This window comes from Pelodiscus sinensis, chromosome 7, assembly GCF_049634645.1.
Source record: "Pelodiscus sinensis isolate JC-2024 chromosome 7, ASM4963464v1, whole genome shotgun sequence".
Lineage (NCBI taxonomy): Eukaryota > Metazoa > Chordata > Testudines > Trionychidae > Pelodiscus > Pelodiscus sinensis.
This window is the reverse complement of record NC_134717.1, coordinates 6,071,761-6,086,601: the sequence shown is the minus strand read 5'-3', so window position 1 is coordinate 6,086,601 and position 14,841 is coordinate 6,071,761. Positions and strand designations below refer to the sequence as shown.

The 14,841-nt window shown below is 45.3% G+C and overlaps 1 long non-coding RNA gene across 1 annotated transcript in view; it reads right to left on the bottom strand.

The window, feature by feature from the left end:
- Positions 1–14,841, bottom strand: part of LOC142830279 (uncharacterized) — a 36,661-nt gene that overhangs the window by 8,690 nt on the left and 13,130 nt on the right. Inside the window, exon 2 of the long non-coding RNA XR_012905427.1 lies at positions 2,621–2,860. This is a non-coding gene — a long non-coding RNA (uncharacterized LOC142830279). The remainder of the gene's footprint in view (positions 1–2,620; positions 2,861–14,841) is intronic.

Sequence of the window (14,841 nt, the reverse complement as noted above, 5' to 3'; positions counted from 1 at the left end):
ACTCTGCGTTGCCACAAAAAATGAGGCGCTTTGGCTCAGTGGGCAGAGCCATTTGGATACTTCCCACAGAAATATGCGGAGCTTAAAGTTAGAGGGGATGGTGAACCAGGTGCATCATGGATGGATAGTAAGAGAGACCGACCTCAGAAGATCTGATGTGAAGGAATAAATAGCATCTGGTACCACGTAAGAGCTGTAGGGTGAGGTTGTGGAACCAGATCCTGTACTCCTTAGTTATTCTCTACCTTCCTCCGTAAAGAGTCCCATTGGGCCAAATCCTACCACAATTTTTCAGAATGAAAAGCCCCAATGAGTACCAGTGGAGCTACTGCAGTGGTCAGGGATTGCTCAGCATGTTTCAGGGTGGTAAAACATTGCCCTTGTTCTCTACGGGTGTGTCTAGACTACAGGGTTTTGTCGACAAAAGTGGACGTTTGTCAACAAAACTATACCTGCATCTACACTACTGCCGAGTTCTGTCGACAGTAAGTCAACAGAACGTGGCAGTTTTGTTGACGGTGGTAAACCTCATTCTAGTTTGCAGATGATACTAAGTTTGCAGATGATACCAAACTGGGTGGGGTTGCAACTTCTTTGGAGGATAGGGACATAATTCAAAATGACCTTAGCAAGTTAGAGAAATGGTCAGAGGTAAACAGAATGAGGTTTAATAAAGAGAAATGCAAAGTGCTCCACTTAGGAAGGAACAATCAGTTCCATACATACAAGATGGGAAGCGACTGTCTAGGAAGGAGCATGGCGGAAAGGGATCTAGGGGTCATAGTGGACCACAAGTTGAATATGAGTCAACAGTGTGATGCTGTTGCAAAAAAAGCAAATATGATTTTAGGTTGTATTAACAGGTGTGTTGTAAGCAAAACTCGGGAAGTCATTCTGCCGCTCTACTCTGCACTAGTTAGGCCTCAGCTGGAGTACTGTGTCCAGTTCTGGGTGCCACATTTCAAGAAAGATGTGGAGAAATTGGAAAGGGTACAGAGAAGAGCGACAAGAATGATTAAAGGTTTAGAGAACATGACCTATGAAGCCAGGCTTCATGAACTGGGCTTGTTTAGTTTGGAAAAAAGAAGATTAAGGGGGGACATGATAGCGGTTTTCAAATATCTAAAAGGGTGTCACAAGGAGGAAGGAGAAAATTTGTTCCTCTTGGTTTCTGAGGACAGGACAAGGAGTAATGGGCTTAAAGTGCAGCAAGGGAGCTTTAGATTGGACATTAGGAAAAAATTCCTAACTGTCAGGGTGGTCAAATATTTGAATAAATTGCCAACGGAGGTGGTGGAATCTCCCTCTCTGGAGATATTTAAGAACAGGTTAGATAGACATCTGTCAGGGATGGTGTAGACGGAGCGTGGTCCTGCCTTGAGGGCGGGGGGCTGGACTCGTTGACCTCTTGAGGTCCCTTCCAGTCCTATTATTCTATGATTCTATGAGGAATAATGGCTTTTGTTCACAGAGTTCTGTCGACAAAAGGTGCTATTGCATCCACACTCTGCTTTTTCAAAAGAGAGCGTCTAGACACTCTCTGTCAAAAAAGTGGTTTGCTTTGTCAACAGAACTGGCTGTATTCTAGATGCTCTTTGTCGACAGAGGCTTTGTCAACAGTATCTGTCGACAAAGCTTCTGTCAACAAAAGCCTGTAGTCTAGACGTACCTACTTGTGCAGGGAGAGTATTTGTTCCAGTCTGTAAGCCTCACTACCAATGATTAAATATTCGGTCATTTCTCAGATACTCCCAGCAGCTACTCCACACTACAAGACACAGAGCAGGTTTAAAACAGACAAAAAGAAGTTTTTCTTCATGTAGCACACAGTCAACTTGTGGAACTCCTTGACAGAGGATGTTGTGGAGACCAGGACTTTAACAGGGTTCAAAAAAGAACTGGGTAAATTCATGGAGGTTAGGTCCATCACTGGCTATTAGCCAGGATGGGTAGGAATGGTGTCCCTAGCCTCTGTTTGTCTGGAAATAGATGACAGGAGAGGGATCACGTGAGGATTCCCTGTTGCGTTCCCTCTCTCTAGGGCACCTGGAATTGGCCACTGTCAGCAGACAGGATACTGGACTAGATGGACCTTTGGTCTGACCCAGTATGGTCATTCTTATGGAAAACCCAGTCACTCCACTGGGTGCAAATTCCTCTGTAACTGGACAAGCTCATTGCTTGAGCACCCTTGCAGGGATTCAGCCAGTTCTTTTTGTGCTCTGCATGGGGCATGCGCAGCTGCCTTCCCGAGGCACATTGGATTTGTGCAACTACACATCACCATATCTGCAGCTGTGTTGATAGAGCAGCCGCCGCTCCTGGTTTGCCGCCTTTAATGAGTTTTCCCTTAAGTGTATCTAGCCCCATCCAATTTATTTGCATCAGAAAATGACCAGTCCTGATCCAGGAGTTTTAACTCTGCTGAGCCATTTGATGGAGTCCCCTGGCCTTTGTACCACTTCAGAGTGCAAATACTGGGTTAGCTTCAGAGGATTTATACTATGCAAACATTGGGTTAGCTCTTGGGGTGACACATTCATCAAGCCTATTATAACATGCCCATAGCTCTTTTTCTCTTGAACTGACTTATCTATACAAGCATAATAGATGTATTTACCTTATCTCCAGCCTAGATTAAGAGAAAACAGCAATTTTCCTCGCTGCCTGTCAGCTTCAGGGAACCTTTGAAAATGAGCTCAGGATTCTGTTTGAATTTCTTCCCCTTTCCATGATAATTTCTGATTTTGGGGCAGCTGGAAGCTGCAAACCTCATAAGCCTGGCTGGATTTTTTTCCTGGTTTGGATCGGCATTGGCAGTACCTTGGGCATCATGTCATGTGTTATTTGTAAACTGCACCTAATGAATGAGAGACAACAAGGCACAACAGGTTTACTGATGATACGTTCAGCAGAGAGGAACTGCATTCCAGTAGACAATGAGCATTTTCCAAGATCTACCTACTATATACCAAACAGAAGCTATTTATCTTTAAATGCACATCTGGTGAATCCCAATATATCTATAATTCACGGACCAAATGTGTCTTTGTCCCTCCTCCTGTGGCTGCACCATGCGAGATGTTTGAGTCAGTTATTACCATCAAGCCAATAGATCTTGTACATAATTGAAATAATCTGTGACCCTGAAGACAGCCAATTTATGTCTTTACCTGGTGTGTCCACTAAAGGGTGACAAAAACACTTGACCAGCATATGACTTCGAGGCTACAGCAGTGTTTCTCAACCTTTTTTTTAATAAAGTACCTCTTAAAAAAATTATAAGTACCCCCAGTACCTACAGTTTTCAGACACACACAATTTTTTTCTACCATTGCCACACATTTGTTTAAACAACTTAATTGTAGCTGGGCGAAAGATGAAATTTTTGGGTGTAAAAAGTACAAAAATAATAAAAATGCTGTAAAACTTAAAACAAACATTCAGTTTTCTCCAAATTTCAGTTGTGTTGATGAACCCTGGACTTCTCTCAAGTACCCTAAGGGTACTCATACCATTGATTGAGAAACACTGGGCCTGAGGACAGCACTATAAAACTGTCCTTGTAAATAAATTATGGGTGGGAAACAGGAAATCTGGAATTTATTCCCAGTTCAAAAACATACACGCCATATGCTCTTGAACAAGTTACTTAACTTCTCTCTGTCTCAATTTCCTTATCAGAAAAACAGGCACAAAAATACCAGCTCAAAAGGGCCATGTCTACTTTAGGAAACGATTTCAATATTAGTAAATTCGACAACTCTCGATTTTACAAAATCGAATTAGCAAGTCCGCACTATGACGAAGCCTCGAAATTCGTCCGAGGCAGCCTCCGTTTATGTGGATTCACTACCTTGGACTGAGAGCCCCAGGAAGCACTGGGAAGTAATTAGTTCAAATTACTCTGGGGAGTAGTTATTTCAAAATAGCAGCACTGGCACATCCACGCTGCCATTGTTTTGGTACAATAACTATTTCAGAATTATTTTGGTACCAAGAACTACCAATAACTATTTCAGAATTAGCCTTATTCCTGATGAAAAGCAGCAGTACAGATTTTGAATTCCACGGGCCATTATTTTGAAATAACTGGCTTGGTCGTGTGGATACTCTGCCTATAAATTTGACCTTGGGAAGGGGATTCTTTTGAAACACAGGCAGTCCCCGGGTTACGTACAAGATAGGGACTGTAGGTTTGTTCTTAAGTTGAATCTGTATGTAAGTCGGAACTGGCGTCCAGATTCAGCCGCTGCTGAAACTGATCAGTTTCAACAGCGGCTGAATCTGGACGCCAGTTCTGACTTACATACAGATTCAACTTAAGAACCCCAGGCATCCCCAAGTCAGCTGCTGCTGAAACTGATCAGCGGCTGATTCCAGGAAGCCCGGGGCAGGGGCTTCCTGTAGTCAGCCACTGGTCAGTTTCAGCAGCGGCTGACTTGGGGACGCCTGGGGCAGAGCAGCTGGGGTGCTGCTGGGTTGCTCCAGTAGTGCCGCCGCTCCTCGGCGCTACTGGACCAACCCAGCAGCACCCAAGCTGCTCTGCCCCAGGCATCCTGATTCAGCCGCTGCTGAATCTGACCAGCAGTGGCTGAATCAGGACGCCTGGGGCAAAACAGCTGGGGTGCTGCCCGGTTGGTCCAGTAGCGCCCAGAGCGGCGCTACGGGACCAACTGGCAGCGCCCCAGCTGCTGTACCACAGGTGTCCGGAGCAAAGCCACGGAGCACGGGGGCAGCGGGACAGCCCAGACGCGCCGTGGCTGTCCTGCTGCCCTCGGGCTTCATGGCTTTGCTCTGCTTTGCTCCCCGTCCCCCTGGTCTGCAGACCAGGGGGACGGGGAGCAAGGCCGCGGAACACGCGGGCAGCGGACAGCCCAGATGCGTCTGGGCTGTCCGCGTGCTCCGCAGCTTTGCTCTGCTTTGCCCCCCCGTCCCCCTGGTCTGCAGACCAGGGGGATGGGGGGGGGGCAAAGCAGAGCCAAGCCGCGGAGCGCGCTGCCAGCTGCCAGCTGACCGCGCGCTCCGCGGCTTGGCTCTGCTTGGCTCTGCTTTGCCCCCCCCGTCCCCCTGGTCTGCAGACCAGGGGGACGGGGGGAGGGGGCAAAGCAGAGCCAAGCAGAGCCAAGCCTCGGAGCGCGTGGGCAGCGGACAGCCCTGTCCGCTGCCCACGTGTTCCGCCACTTTGCTTCCTCTCCCTGGTCTGCTGGAGACCAGGGAGAGGAACGGCCCCGTTCATAACTGCGGATCCGACATAAGTCGGATCCGCATAACTCGGGGACTGCCTGTAAAGTCCTAGTGTAGACCAGGGCAAGGATATTGCACATGATTGTTCACCAATGTTTGTAAAAGGCTCTAAGAGCATAGAATGGAGAATGACCTAGAAGTGCTAAGTATATGGTGAAGAAAGGTGATTCAAGGTTGAGGAATGGAAGAATCCAGCTGGAAATGGAGGAAGGGAGCAAGAGAGCTCGGTCTAGTCAGTGTGTTGGACAGAGGCATCTGCCGGCATTCAACACATTGATTGCAGCATCAGGAGGTGCCCAAGTTGGCAGAGCAGGAGTTATGAATGAGCCAAGCTTTCCAAGTTACCCAGACCAAAGGGACTCTTGTAACCTTTTGAAGTTCCTTTACATAACCTTAAATTAGTCTTAACTTACTCATTTTGGCTGCATAGTTCTGGGAATCTGGCAACTGAATCCAAATGGCATCAAATATTAATTGCATATTTAAGGAATGAAATGTGTTTCTGGTTTACAAATGAGTCTCCATTTTGAGGCACGGCCAAATAATAGTAAGATTTAGAGCTCCTAAGTCTAAAAGAAAATCATCAAGACTTAATAAAATTAATGTGCAGCTTGATATTACAGCAATATATCAAAAGAAATATATATCGATTCACTTTCTTAGAATAGCATCTATAATTTACCAATTGTGAAAAAAAGCTGGCTACTCAAAAGGTTATGGGCAATGTAATTTTTATACCTTTGGACCGTGAATTTGTTGCTTTTTTTGGGAAGGGGAACAAGAATCAGTTTCATAAATGTTAAAGTCAGACGAGACACTAATATTAATTTATTCTGATTTCATGCATTGTGCAGGCCTCTCCCAGAGATGGTTGCACCAAAGCCTGTAACTTCTGATTCAGTCACAATGTATGTTTTACAGAGACATTCATTCATGAGAAGCTACCCATCGCTCAGTGAGTGGTCCCACGGGTTATCAGTTATGAGGTGAATGTGCTGGGCTTGTTTAGTTTGGAAAAGAGAAGACTGAGAGGGGCCATGATGGTGGTTTTCAAGTATCTTAACGTGTGTCACAGAGAGGGGGGAGAAAAATTGTTCTCCTTGGCCTCTGATGATAGGATAAGAAGAAATGGGCTTAAACTGCAGCAAGGGAGGTTTAGGTTGGACATTAGGAAAAAGTTCCTAACTGTCAGGGTCATTAAACACAGGAATAAATTGCCTTGGGAGATTGTGGAATCTCCATCTCTGGAGATATTGAAGAGCAGGTTAGATAGACATCTATCAAGGATGACGTAGATGGTGCTTGGTCCTGCCATGAGGGCAGGGGACTGGACTCGATGACCTCTCGAGGTCTCTTCCAGTTCTAGTGTTCTATGCTGAGAAGAGCAAATCTTGGGAAAATAAATTTTCTAAAATACAATAAACAATCAAAGGAACTGACGTGTAGCTAAAATAACCGCAAGCATTGTGATTTTAGAGGCATTATAAAGAAGAGTGTAACTGAGCATCCTGGCTCTTGGCTCTGTCCCAATCCAACCCTTGGATTGGTCCAACCGCTTGTGCAGTTTATTTACAAATAGATCCCCATGAATTTCATCATGTAGAGAGCTCCTGTAACAAGCAGGTGGGAGGACTCTGCTCTGCTCCCTCTACTTCCTTCTTGTGCCTATTTGTGGGCTCTGCTTCATTTGCCTTTCTGCCCTAGCCTACCCACAAATTGGGTACAGCCCTGCTTAATCAGCTGATTCAGCTCCATTCTGCCTTGCTTGAGTTGAGTAGCTGACTCAGCCTTTCTTGCCTCCCACTCTGTCACAAGGGGTCTACCAGAACATGTACCAGGACTAATTCTGAGTAAAGACATCGTTGGAATATGTAAAATGAATAGGGGTCTGGGATGATTATACATCAATGGAAAAAAGGTTCAGCCAAAACTGGCATTGCCTTTTAAACGTGTTTTTTTCCCCTTCCAAGTCCTGGCAGCCTTGGAAGATAGTTGCACTGAACAGTGTTTGGTTTTGTCTTCGCACTTGTTCTGTATGAACACTTTCAGGTCAGAATCCTTTCCCGCTCCCTATAAGCTGCTGATTAATTCAGTATGTAATGCTAATTTAATTAAAAACCAGTAAATAAACAGGGGTGGGTAGAATTGAATTAATCGCTGGCTTATTAATATTCATTGTATGGGAGTTAACCTTACTAAATAAGGTTTTAAGGAAAGTAGTGATAGATGGGCGAATTAACATACTAAAATGGATAAGAGGGTGTAACTGGTGCCAATTTGTTGCCACTCGGAAGGTTGTTTTCGAGGTAAACATGCATCGGCAATAAAGCAAATTCGTTTACCCCATCCGCTGCTGGGTCACCTGTTTCTTCTCTAACAGACATTTCAGAAGAGAGTTTTATCATGCCCCTAGGACTGTGGGCAGCCATATTTAAAGAGAGGCAGACTGTAGTTCTTGAGGTGGAATTTGATTAAAGCTGTTGGGATAAAAATACCTCAAACTTTTATACAATATAGAGCAGGGCTACTCAACACACAGCATGTGGACCACATGTGACCCATGGCCCATTTGTTTGCAGCCTGCAGTGCAGTTTGGGTTTACATGGGGCTCACATGGCCCGCGGGTGGGAGCCAAAACAAAAAAGTTGTTAATATAACGGTCTTCTGTTGAGATGCGTTTTCATAGTTAAATTCCTGGACTGTCGTTACTCATTAAAATTGCTGACATATGGGTGGAAATCAGGTCAATATTGAATTTTATTAATATCAGCAGAACTGACTTAAATGGGGCCTGCGTGTTGTGTAGTTTTGCCGTAATCTTTGTATTCATGCCCGTCAGTGTGAAAGAAGCTATTTGCATATATATGCAAATATCTGCAACCACACTTAAGTTGAGGCCCTCGGCATGTGCTGTGAGTTGCATTGTGGCCCCTGGGGCTTCCAAAGTTGAGTAGCCCTGGTATTGAGTGTCATGGCATTGTCATAACCACAAATACCCCGGACTTTGCCTTATATCTCAGGAAAAAGCTAGAATCTTCACCATCCAGAACCCAACCAGATTTGCTGGTAACTTCAACAGGCAGCCCTGGTGAGTACAAAGTGCAAGGGAAGGATGCGCCTAACAGAAGTCACCAACCACATTTTGTATAGGATTTCAGTTGTCACTTGAGGTCTCATATTTGCGTCCTGTCCCAGCCTCGCTTCAGCTCTGACAAGCTCATTGCCCATAGCTGCCTGCAATGCTGCTTAGCTGGCAAAACATCAGAATCATTTTAAGAAACAAGAAAAGCGTTTATTGGGTCCGTGTGCATTTACTGGAAAAAATAGTATTGTTTTATCACTGCATATTAAATTTCAGTTTCTCCCGTGGCTGAAGTTTTAAATTGGGTACTCATGACGGCACAGTATTCCAATTGTTATAGTTCCATTCTATGTTTTTGAGAGAAACTTTTATGATAGCTTCAGTCTTATCACGTTTGTTTGTCTTAACGGAGGCGAAGATGCAAACTGTGATGAGGCCATTTGCAAATTCTAATCTGTGCCGGATAGATTCTTATGCTGTGCTCATCACCATCTGATAATGAAGTGAGTGGCTACAGCCAATCCTGCCTTCAAACTCCAGGCTAGGGTATTAGAGTTTGCTCCTTGAACTCTGTTCACTCCAAGGACTGGGAAAAAAATCCCACTTGTGCTAGCCCAGAATAAGGTTGCTTACCGGAATCATGTTCCCCTTTCATAAACCACAGCACAGTAGGGCTACATCTACACTGCAGGGTTTTTGTGCAAGAAGCTTTTTGCGAACGAGATCTTCTGCAAAAACTTCTTGTGCAAAAGTGCATTCACACTACAAAAGCTCATTGCAAAAGCGATGTGCTTTTGCACAAGAGAGCATTCAGACTGCATGGACACTCTTGCGCAAGAACGCTCTGATGGCCATTCACAGAATGGCCATCAGAGCACCTTTGCTGTTTCTGATTGGCTCTTGTTATGCAAGAAATCCCTGTTGAGCATTCACACACACCTAAGGAGTTATTCCTCGTAGAAAGAGGTATACCTATACTGCAAAAGCCCTCTGTTCTGCTGTTCTACTGTAAATTTTCTTGTGCAAAAATGCACTTGATGTGTGGACACTCCGCAGGTTTTTGTGCAAAAACCCTGTAGTGTAGACGTAGCCTAGGACAAGTCTCAATTCCACACATTGCTATGAAGAATAGTGATAGAAATGTAGCCGTGTTAGTCTGGGGTAGTTGAAGCAAAATGCAGGACAATGTAGCACTTTAAAGACTAACAAGATGGTTTATTAGATGATGAGCTTTCGTGGGCCAGACCCACTTCCTCAGATCAAACAGTGGAAGAAAGTAGTCACAACCATATATACCAAAGGATACAATTAAAAAAAATGAACAAATATGAAAAGGACAAATCACATTGCAGAACAGAACGAGGTGTACAGATAGTTCGGAATGGCTTGCTAGTTCGAACTATCTAGCCCGTGCCGCGTGTAGCCTCGCGGCACGGGGTTCGAACAAGCCGGCATTTAAAAATGGCGCCGGCCGGCTTATGCAAATGAAGCCCGGGAAATTCAAATCCCGGGCTTCATTTGCAAGTGCGGTATGCCTACATTACCACCCTAGTTCGAACTAGGGTGGTAGTGTAGACATACCCGAGGATAGGGTCATAATTCAAAATGACCTGGACAAATTGGAGAAATGGTCTGAGGTAAATAGGATGAAGTTTAATAAAGACAAATGCAAAGTGCTCCACTTAGAAAGGAACAATCAGTTTCATACATACAGAATAGGAAGCGACTGTCTGAGAAGGAGTACGGCAGAAAGGGATCTAGGGGTCATAGTGGACCACAAGCTAAATTTGACTCAGCAGTGTGATGCTGTTGCAAAGAAAGCAAACATGATTCTGGGATGCATTAACAAGTGTGTTGTGAGCAAGACAGGAGAAGTCATTCTTCTGCTCTACTCTGTGCTGATTAGGCCTCAGTTGGAGTATTGTGTCCAGTTCTGGGCACCACATTTCAAGACAGAAGTGGAGAAATTGGAGAGGGTCCAGAGAAGAGCAACAAGAATGATTAAAGGTCTAGAGAACATGATCTATGAGGGAAGGCTGAAGGAATTGGGTTTGTTTAGTTTAGAAAAGAGAAAATTGAGGGGAGACATGATAGCAGTTTTCAGGTATCTAAAAGGATGTCATAAGGAGGAGGGAGAAAACTTGTTCATCTTGGCCTCTGGGGATAGAACAAGAAGCAATGGGCTTAAACTGCAGCAAGGGAGGCTTAGGTCGGACATTAGGAAAAAGTTCCTAACTGTCAGGGTAGTCCAACACTGGAGTAAATTGCCAGGGAGTTTTGGAATCTCCATCTGTAGAGCTATTTAAGAGTGGGTTAGATAAATGTCTATCAGGGATGGTCTAGACAGTATTTGGTCCTGTCATGAGGGCAGGGGACTGGACTCGATGAACTCTCGAGGTCTCTTCCAGTCCTAGTATTCTATGATCTTTTAACTTTTCTACTCTCTTTAAACATGAATCCTATGTATGGGTTAGCCTCAGAACTAGGCCAAAGCTAAGCCAGAGGTGGATTCAAACCTCCTCAATTTACTCCTTCTCCAACAATACTTTTACAGTAGCTAAGCATGTTTTGTTCTCAAGAGTCTTATGCTATGTCTACACAGCAACATTATTTCGAAATAACATAGTCCGCATCTACACAACCAGCAGTTATTTCGACATAATGTCAAAACACTGTCAAGCTGGAGGACTTCTTACTCCTCATAAAATGAGGGTTACAGGAGATGAAGTAAGGGAAGTCGGAGGAAGAGTGCTCCATTTCATAATAAGTGCTGTGTAGACAGCACCAAAAGTCGAAATAAGCTATTTCGAAATAAACTACACAATTGACATAGCTCAGTTTGCGCAGCTTATTTCGAGTTAAGCTCAGCTGTGTAGATGCACGCCTTGTGTGGTTCACTGTCCCAAGACCACATACAGTGAGAGATAAGAACAAGGGAACTCTACAGCCAAAGCTGAAAGCCTACTGGCTTTATAGCTCAAGCTGTAGCGCCTCCTCTACTGTGCTCCAAACATCCAGTTTCAAATCCAACCGGTGGCGGTTTCACCTCCCCTTATTAGTTTCATATCTATTGTTTTAAATATAACAGCATCTATGTCAACGGTACACAATTAGCTTCCAGATGTAAATAAACCAGACAGTACAAATAGCATTAGAACATATTGAGATGTACTGTTTAGTCCTAGTGATACCTAACAACAATTAATATACAACATGCATCTGGTTTCTGACAGTTCTGCCACACAAAGAACACGGGTTATTGAGAATGCACCTGTTAGTAAACAGCTCAGTTTAATTGCAAAGCAGCCTAGGAGTATGATTCATAGAAAGTCTTCTAAATACATAAATGATTGGGTTCAATCCTATGAACACATACACACATACATAGTCCCACTGATGTGGCCTCAGACAACTAGAACTTGCTCTGTTGGCTTGGTAGGAAGGGAATGTTCAGGAATAGGGATTAGGTCTTGACCCCCACCTCTATTTTGGAGTTGGCTTTTTACAGAAAGGCACAGAAGCTGGAAAAGACCTTTTAGCTCACACTTTCCAGGTTCCTTTCAGTGCTGGATAGTGTCACATATAGCAGCTATGCTAAAAAAATACTACTTCACAAACTATACGTACCACACCAGTACAACTTCATTGGAGTCACTCCTACGTGACACTGATATGGGAGGAGCATCAGGTCCAGATGCTCTACCCACACCACACCTGGCAAACTAGCATGTGACATATGTACATTCAGTTCATGGCTCCATTGTAGGGAAGCCACAAGGGGCTAAGTTTCCCAAAGAATTCAGAACCAGATTTTCATGCATTCCGCATCCATAGCAGAGGCCGAATTGTTAAGGCTCCCATTCTCAGCATATGATAAGAGCCTAGAGTAGCACGTCAGGCTTTCCAAAGTACTTCAGTGATTTAGGAACACAAGCCTCATAAAAAAATCTGTAGGATCTGTGATGTAGAGTCACCGACTCACCTCTAAAAATCCAACCCTAATTCCTTCCCCCTCTCCCCCAGTGTGACTGACTTTCCTTTTGAAAACACAGAAGTGGACAGCGTTCCAAAACAGTCAGCACTTAGAACATAAGAGCAGTAGAGCCGTACTGGGTCAGATCAAAGGCCCATCTAGCCCAGTGTCCTGTTTGCCAACAGTGGCCAATGCCAGGTGCCCCCAGAGGAAATGAATAGAACAGGGAATCATCCCCTGACATCCATTCCCAGCCTCTGACAAACATGGGCTAGGGACTCCATTCCTACCCATCCTGGCTAATAGCCATTGATGGACCTAACCTCCATGATTTTATCTAGCTCTTTTGTGAACCCTGTTGAGGTCCTAGTCTTCACAACATCCTCTGGCAAGGAGTTCCACAGAGGTTTTCCAAGATAAGTGCTCATCCCCATCCTAGGAGTCAGCTTTACAACTCCACGAAACAAAGAAACCCAACAGACTTTCATCTCCTCTCCTCTCCCTAGAGGCTGATCAGCAGGAGTAGGCAGAATCAGTGTCTTCCTGCAAGGTGGATGCCAACAGGAGCAGACCCCATTATTCTGTGCACAGGATGCACCAGCCATGAGAGCTGAGCCTTCTCCTACCACTCCAGCTTGAGTCATATCATTGTGAGTACATGACTTCCCTTCCAGGTGCCCGCCCATAATACACTAAAATACTGAGTATCTGGAGGATGTTTGACCTGAGGAAAGCTGATGTTTATCCAATGCACCTGGAAGCCCCTGCTGCCCTTTTGGATACCACTCTCGTGCCAGGAACAACTTAAAAACAACAAATAGCACCTTAAAGATGAACAAAACATGTAGATGGTATCATGAGCTTTTGTGGGCACAGCTCACTTCTTCAGATGACCACAAAAGCTCATGACACCATCTACATGTTTTGTTAGTTTTTAGGGTGCTATTAGTCTATTTGTTGTTTTTAAAGTTTTTTCTGTTACAGACTCACTCGGCTCCCCCTCCGAAGTCTCTGGTGCCAGGCAGAGAGCAGGAGAAATGCTGCACATTGGTTAAACTGTTCCCCGCCACTGCTCTCGCTCTTTGGAGTCGTTCTCTCGTGACAATGTAAACACCTGGCCCATGCCAGCAGAACGTTAGGGTCTGCAGAGCAGAGATTACCGACACGGGCATCCGACGCCAGCTGGTGAAATGAGCCCAGCATCGGCCTCTTACACGTCTGGCAGGCTCATGCCACCAAGATTTGAACTGTCAGGGACGTGTTTCAGAAACCCCGCTGCCAGACGGGTGTTTGTTTCTTCTTTTTGTCTTTCCCCCTTCCTCCTCAGATAATGTTTCATGTTGAAAGACGTGAACCTGCAGGGCTGGAGACTGGAATCCACCCAGTTATCCCCTGAATGGAAGTGGCACAGAGGGTAGCAGAGCAAGCGCTCCTGCAACACTACCTTGCTAATGAGTTTATCCTGGCTCTGAAAGGATGGCTCTTGGATGGTACATTAGTCCTCATCCACCTTGGCTTCTCTGCTGCAAATGCTCACCAAAGGACCCATGAGTTGCAATTGTAGTACAGGTTGAATCTCTGTGGTCCGGGGCTCTCTGGGCTGGCTACATCCACGCTCTGGCAGGACCATGGATGTTGCTGGAAATTGCCCGTGGCTGGCAGCCATCAGGGGCCAGTGGCCAGGCGCAAAGAGCCTGCTCAGTGGGCCTGCAGGTGGGGACAGGCAGGGAGCCTTGCTAGCTCAGGTATAGAGCCCCACCAGCCAGAGTGAGGCCAGAGAGAAACCCTGCTTTTCTTTTTACATTGAACGTCCAGGGGAAAAGGCATTTGAGAAGAGGGAGGCAAAGGAAGGACTTGAAAGCCACTAGCGTCTCCTTTCAAAGGCGCTATTGTTCCTCAGTGCTGAAGCGTACTCACCTCTGCTGCGCCAGCCTTCAGACACGCTTGTTAGTCATGCCAGAGTGGGCAGTGGTTTGAAGGTGGGTCATTTTGGGGAAAAGTTTGGAAGACAGTGCATGCGGGGTGTTCACCCTCACGCTGGCAAGGAAGCCAAGGGAGGCTGTGCAGGGGGCAGACAATCAGAGGGAAGCTGCATGGAGCAGCTAGTCAGGGCTCAGTGGACTCACATAACATCATAGAGAGGATGAAAAGGATGCTATGGTTCTTGGGATGAGATGGGTCTTCAGGGGGGAGAAGGTAGTGGGCAGACACCAGCAGGAGAGGGTGTGCTGGCTGAGGGAGCTAATCCCCGAGATGGCTCGTAAGAAGTAATTCCCTTATGAGTGAACTCCATCACATAAGCACTTTCTGTTTACCTCACACTTACCTCTAAGCTTCTGTGGAAATCAATTGTTTACGCTATTAAAGGTAAAATGGCTCTTTATTTTAGAGAGGAACTAGAATATTTACCCAGTGTTGCTCAGGTCCTTAACTCGAATAATTTTTGTTTTTCTTCATTTAAATCATTTTTCTGGGGTGGGACTGGGAATGAGGGGTTCACGATGTAGGCTGCCCCAGGTAGAGAGGCCAACCCCAGCTC